Source organism: Saccopteryx leptura, chromosome 11 (genome assembly GCF_036850995.1).
Source record: "Saccopteryx leptura isolate mSacLep1 chromosome 11, mSacLep1_pri_phased_curated, whole genome shotgun sequence".
In the NCBI taxonomy this organism is placed as follows: domain Eukaryota; kingdom Metazoa; phylum Chordata; class Mammalia; order Chiroptera; family Emballonuridae; genus Saccopteryx; species Saccopteryx leptura.
The window spans coordinates 43,935,009-43,940,866 of NC_089513.1; the positions used below are offsets into that span (position 1 = coordinate 43,935,009).

The 5,858-nt window shown below is 49.9% G+C and overlaps 1 pseudogene; it reads right to left on the reverse strand.

Moving 5' to 3' along the window:
- Nucleotides 1-656: 656 nt before the first annotated feature.
- LOC136382896 (leucine-rich repeat-containing protein 23-like) lies at nt 657-5,541 on the reverse strand (annotated as a pseudogene).
- Between the last annotated feature and the right edge of the window lie 317 nt (nt 5,542-5,858).

Sequence of the window (5,858 nt, forward strand, 5' to 3'; positions counted from 1 at the left end):
CAGCCATCAAAAGAGCCACATCTGGCTTATGAGCCATAGGTTCCCGACCCCTGCCCTGGAGGAAGAGGACAGAAGTAGGCCCTCTGGGCCCTACTGCGTTCCCACTGCTGCCTCCGCCCCCATCTGAAGTGCCAGCTGCTACACTTTCCTGGGCTCAGCTTCTCCGTCTCTTTCTGCCTCACCCTGCCCTCCTTTCTTCCTCTACCTCTGTGTCCTGTTATTTTTAGCATCAGATTTTTAGTGCATGCTCTCTCTCCTGCCTTTTCTCCTAGGCCCAGCTGCATTCCTCATAGCCACCAACCACTTCTGTCCCAGCACTACCACCGCCTTGCCCGGAACTGGCTCTGCCAGCTGATCTTCACTGTAGGTCAGGTATGGCTGCCCAAGCCACACCAATATCTCTGCCTGCCACCCCAATTCCTTTCACTTACTCTTCTGGCTTCCTGATGGATCTCCTAAGCCTTTTCTCAGCTCTTCCTAGGCCCTGCTGGTCCTTTCTCCTCACTCTGAGACACCCCCTGACTCTTCAACCTGATTTCTCCAAGGGTTCTCCTTGTCTTATCCCTTCCTCACCCAGCTACTACTATAACAACTTCTCTCCCCCTCTATGTGCCAGGCCCCTGGTCTCCTCTCCCTGCCCTCTGCCCACTTCCTTACTATCCTTGAAGGTGGGAAGAACTGCTGCTATGTGGCTGGTCCTGTTCTGTATCATGCTCAAGCTCCGCCTCCTGCTGCTGCTCCTCCTTCAGATTCTGATGAGTCTCGTTGGCCTCAGCCCAACCCATCTTCTTGTACGACTCTTTATCCAGAAGTGTCAGTTGTGCCGTCTGGACCAGGGCCTCCTGGTGGTAGTCATTCTCATCTGTACCCTGGGTATCCAGCAGCACAAAGGCTCGAAGCTTGGGCAGGTCCCAAACCTTGGCAAGCTCCCGCAGGTTAGTGATCATGTTGCCCCTGCCAGTGCAGTCAAAAGGGGGTTCACTGGGGAGTAATGGGTTTTGGAGGCCAGGTGCCAGGAATGGGACCCCAGGGGCAGTCTCCCATGGGCTCCAGTTTCCCTAGAAACACCGCCTCTGTGGATTGGCTTGCCAAGCATTGCCAGATTTGCTGCAGAGGGTTCTGTCCAACTCGACTCCTGTCCTGCTCTGCCCTTTGAGGAATCCCTAAGTGCCATGTTCTATTCTGTAATGTGTCACATTCATCCTTTCGGAGCAGCAGTGCTAATCACAACCCTGTCTTATTGTTGGGGAACAGGGGGGAAATCTCCCTTGCAGGGACAGACTTCTGTGTCGATTATACCTAGTCAGAGGTTAGAAGATAGGACTTGGGCCAGTGGAGAAGAAACTGGGAGTGGAGGTCAAAATGGTGGGTGCCTTGTGGGTGACTTCCACTGGCAGCAACCGAGAGGAAGGGGTGGGCTGGGACCTCCCAGCCTGAAGAACAAGCTTCATCTCCATATACGCTTCATTGTACAGTATTCTGTGTTTATTTTCATGTTCTTGCCTCAAGGCTCTATGAAATCAGGTTTAAATTTTTCCACTTTATCTCACTGAAGGTGCTGAACCTCACATTGTATTTTTAGCAGGGAGCGCTACATGCACTTTGTGTCGGACTGTCCTGTGCATTGCAGGACATTTAGCGTCTTTGGCTCCAGAGGCAACTCCTAGTCAATGAGACCACGTGTCTCCACCACGCTTGCTTCCAAACCTCCCAAGTGAACAGTCACTGAGAAGGGTCCACTATCCCTATCTAGGCTATTAACAGGAAAGCAGAAGCCTCATCTACCCTACCAGACCAATGTGGCAGAGCTAATTAGCCAGAGATTGCTCCATGAATCAGGACAGGAGTTGGGTTCAAGGTGAAACCACCTCTCCCTACCTGGAGATTCTGTTTCCGTGGCCAGCCTTGACTAAGGAGACCTTATTGATTAAGAAGGCAGTTTCCTTACATCTTTGCTTAATGAAACACATAAAATCCTCCATCAGATGAGTTGCTGAAAGAAAATCCCCCTGACCCCCAGTGCTTTTCTATCTAGAGAGTTTCTTTCAAATATTCTTCTCTGCTCACATCTGATCACATCTTGTGCTTTATATTAGTAAGGAGGCCTAACAGTTGGGGCTCAGGAGAAGAGAAGCAGGAAATGGGAAGGGATATTGGGGCCCAGAAGATGGAGAAGCAGAGTAGGAACTTATATGGAATGGGGCCAAAAAATAAAATTGGAGCCAGACTGAGCCCCTTGGAATGGGGACCATCTCTGATTCCTTTAGATGCTCCTGCAACACAGCACAGGGCTATGGTTCAATGTATAAGGATTCAGGGGTCTCAGGCTATAAAGGTCTTAGTGTTGCAATTAGGATTAAATGCAGAAGAAAGAAAAGGAGAGATAAGGATCAGGATAGAGGATAAGGGAGAATCTGGGAGTGAGCTAGGATTGGGGATTGGGGATTTGAACCAGGGAAAAACACAGGGTCAAAAGCTGCTCCTGGTCAGGGGTAGGAACAAGGTGAGGCCTGGAGGGGGTGCACATCTCAGGTTGAGGTACTCCAGTAATTTCATTTCCTCGGAGAAGCCACTCAGAGTTGCAATCTGGTTGTCTCGAAGATGCAAGTTAGTGAGATTCATTAGGTTCTCCAGACCTTCCACCTTCTTCAGCATGCTCTGGGCCTAGACTCCAGGAAACAGTAGATACTTTGGGAGAAGGAAGAAGAATAGGGAAGGAAGAAAAGTCAGATAGAGAGGCAACAACAGAGAAAATCTAAGACAGGGGTCCCCAACCTACAGCCCGCGGGCCGCATGCGGCCCCCTGAGGCCATTTATCCGGCCCCCGCCGCACTTCCGGAAGGGGCACCTCTTTCATTGGTGGTCAGTGAGAGGAGCATAGTTCCCATTGAAATACTGGTCAGTTTGTTGATTTAAATTTACTTGTTCTTTGTTTTAAATATTGTATTTGTTCTCGTTTTGGTTTTTTACTTTAAAATAAGATGTGCAAAAAAAAAAAAAAAAAAGATGTGCAGTGTGCATAGGGATTTGTTCATAGTTTTTTATACAGTCCGGCCCTCCAATGGTCTGAGCGACAGTGAACTGGCCCCCTGTGTAAAAAGTTTAGAGACCCCTGATCTAAGAGATCAAGAGGGAAGGGTGCAGGATGGGAGTGGGAGGGATTAGAAATCGGTAATGAGAGAAAAGAAATCCAGGAGAAGTTGCCAGTTCAGAGAAAGGTTAGCAGTAACCCCTACTGACTGCTTATCCCACTAAAGCCACCTCTGATTAAGGAGGCAATGCTTCAACCCACCCCCATTTCTAAGAGCCCCCTGCGCTACTGAGGAGAAACTACTTCAACACCACCCTGGAATGAGGAAGCTCAAGAGTCTAAATAACCAAACATTTAAGTGGTCTCATTAGCCTGTTGTCTGTACCTCAGCAATGGCACGTTAAGCTTCTACCTGAATCGAAGCAAACTGTTCCTGTATTATCCATGTGTTATGTAACATCAGCTCTGCTAGGAGGTCAGCACCTCGTCTGTTTTAACTTTGTATCACACAGCATCTGGCATCAAGGATACCAATGATCATTATGGTGATATAGTTAGTAGTTGAGCCCACTGGAAGCCAGACCCCTGGCCCCCATGGCAGTGCCCTCTTTCCTGCACTAACCACCCTCTGACCCAGGGAGCTACCAGGAAGAGGTTTTTCGGCTTAGGAAGGCTGATGCCCAGTGTGCTTTCCAGCTGATTCTCTCGAAGCTTCAGTGTGTGCAAGCTGATCAGTTTGGGGGGGTGGGGCCGACCTGTCACCATGCAGATGTGGTGCCCTGAGGAGCAGGGGGTGTCAAGAGCTCAAAGGACCACTACAAGATATCCAGCAGCAGAGCCTGAATTTTGAGAGTCTCTGCATTTTCTCCTCTTCTAATGCCAGGTGGGTATGAGAAGAGACAGGTCCAGACTTAACATGTCAGAGGTCCCAGGACAAGCCGTCTGATGGCCCAGGGTCTGAAGGACTTGTCCACCCAGCAGTCCACACGGCTAACTCTCTCTCCTCCCTCAACTCTTGTTCAAATGTCAGCTTTTCAATGATGCTGGTCCTACCAACCTGTTTGAAATTGCCACCTGTGTCCCCCATTCCTTTTACCCTGATCTATTTTTTCCATAGCACATATAACCTTTTAACTTATTATATAAATTTACTATGTTTATTGTGTCCATTGTCTGTATCCCCTATCTAGATTGTGAGCTGCATGAGAATAGGGACTTCCTTTGTTCACTGTTTTATCTCCCATACATAGAACTGCCATAATGAATTGTAGTGTGTCTGAATGAATGAATGAATGAATGAATGCAAATGGCTGTGTGGCATAGAAAAAACAACAGTGCCCTCTTCTCCTGGCCCCAGCTAGGGAGGAAAGAATCTGTGCAACCCATCATAAGGACCCACCTTTGCGATCTAGGATGCCCAGACAAGGATGAAAGATGCCCTCAGTGTCAGTGATCTGGTTACAGGCAAAACTGGCAAACTGCAGGTCGGGCAGTTCATTCAGCTGGGCACTCCGAGTCAGTTGTCATCAGCCTTGAGCCAGAGCAGGTGAGTGAGGTGAGGTAGTTGAACGGGGATAGGTCTGTCAGATGGTTCTCAGAAATATCCACATAGCGCAGGTGGATGTAGGAACGCAGCAAGTAGATGTCTGTCAGATCTCTACGAGATGGCAGAGGACACAGTTAAGGTTAAGAAGCCAGCAAGGACCGGCAGAGGTGCTGAAGCAGAGGACAGCATGGAGATGGCTTATAATGGGGAGAAGAATGGGTGACCGATGGGAGGTGTGAGGTAGAGAAGGTAGGTGAGTTCTTAATAGTGGGCACAGACCTTGTGTCTGTGAAGGGGAGACCTTACACTCTGAAGGACAAGTACGGGAGTCCAGCAGGAACCCCGTGTACCCTCACAGCCTCCAGGTCCCCTGATGCAGGCAGTCTCAGGGCTCCTGAACTGAACATTCTATCTTTCCCTCCCACTGGCCCAGGATGAAAGAGATCGAAACTCTCAGCCAAAACACCCAGGAATGAAGGTGCGAGAGGAAATTCAGCCTTACAACCTCAGTCCTCTTCCACTCCCCGCCCCCCCAACACACCTCTTTTTAACCTTCAGTTTGGTAGAAGCTTGTGCCAGCCCATTGCCAGTCATAGGGAGCAAAGAAAGCCCTTCCTTCATCATGTCCTCTGTGAGGGGGGCGGGCTTCCGCTACAGGAGGAAATGGAGTCAGGCCTTCCTCTCCAGCCCAGCCCTATCCTTAACCCTAGGACCCTTCCGCTTTCATGTCACCTCCTCAGAGAAGCCTTCCTTTTCTTCCGTGTCATCCTCCCACTGTCTGTCTCCTCATCATCTTCCCTTTCCTCTCTTCATCATCCTTGTCTGGCTCAAAATCTTCCAGATGTGCTTCATCCGGCATCTTCCTTCCCTGCTGAAGTCTCTGGAGTCTCTGGAGGCCTTGTCCTAAGAAAGGTCTCCTTAGCCTCTGCCAACCCTCAGCTCCCTCCCCTCCGCTGATGGGGGTGTTACCCCTCCCATCACCCCTGATCTCTTCCCAGGTGTGCTTCTTTCCTCATCCCTATGAACATCTCACTTTGCCTCCCACCCTCCACTTCCTACTTCCCACCAAGGACACCTCTCTTTTCCAGGCGCCTTTCCAGACCCCAGCACCTTTCTTGCCCTTCACAGTGACTCCAACTCTCCTCCAGAGGCGTGGTTCCCCTGCTTCCTGGACGCCCCTCTCCCCAGTTCTTCCCATCTCCACTCTAAGCAACATCCTGCCCTAGCTGAGTAGCTCAGTTGGTTGTCCAGATACACCAACGTTGCAATTCAGTCTCCAAT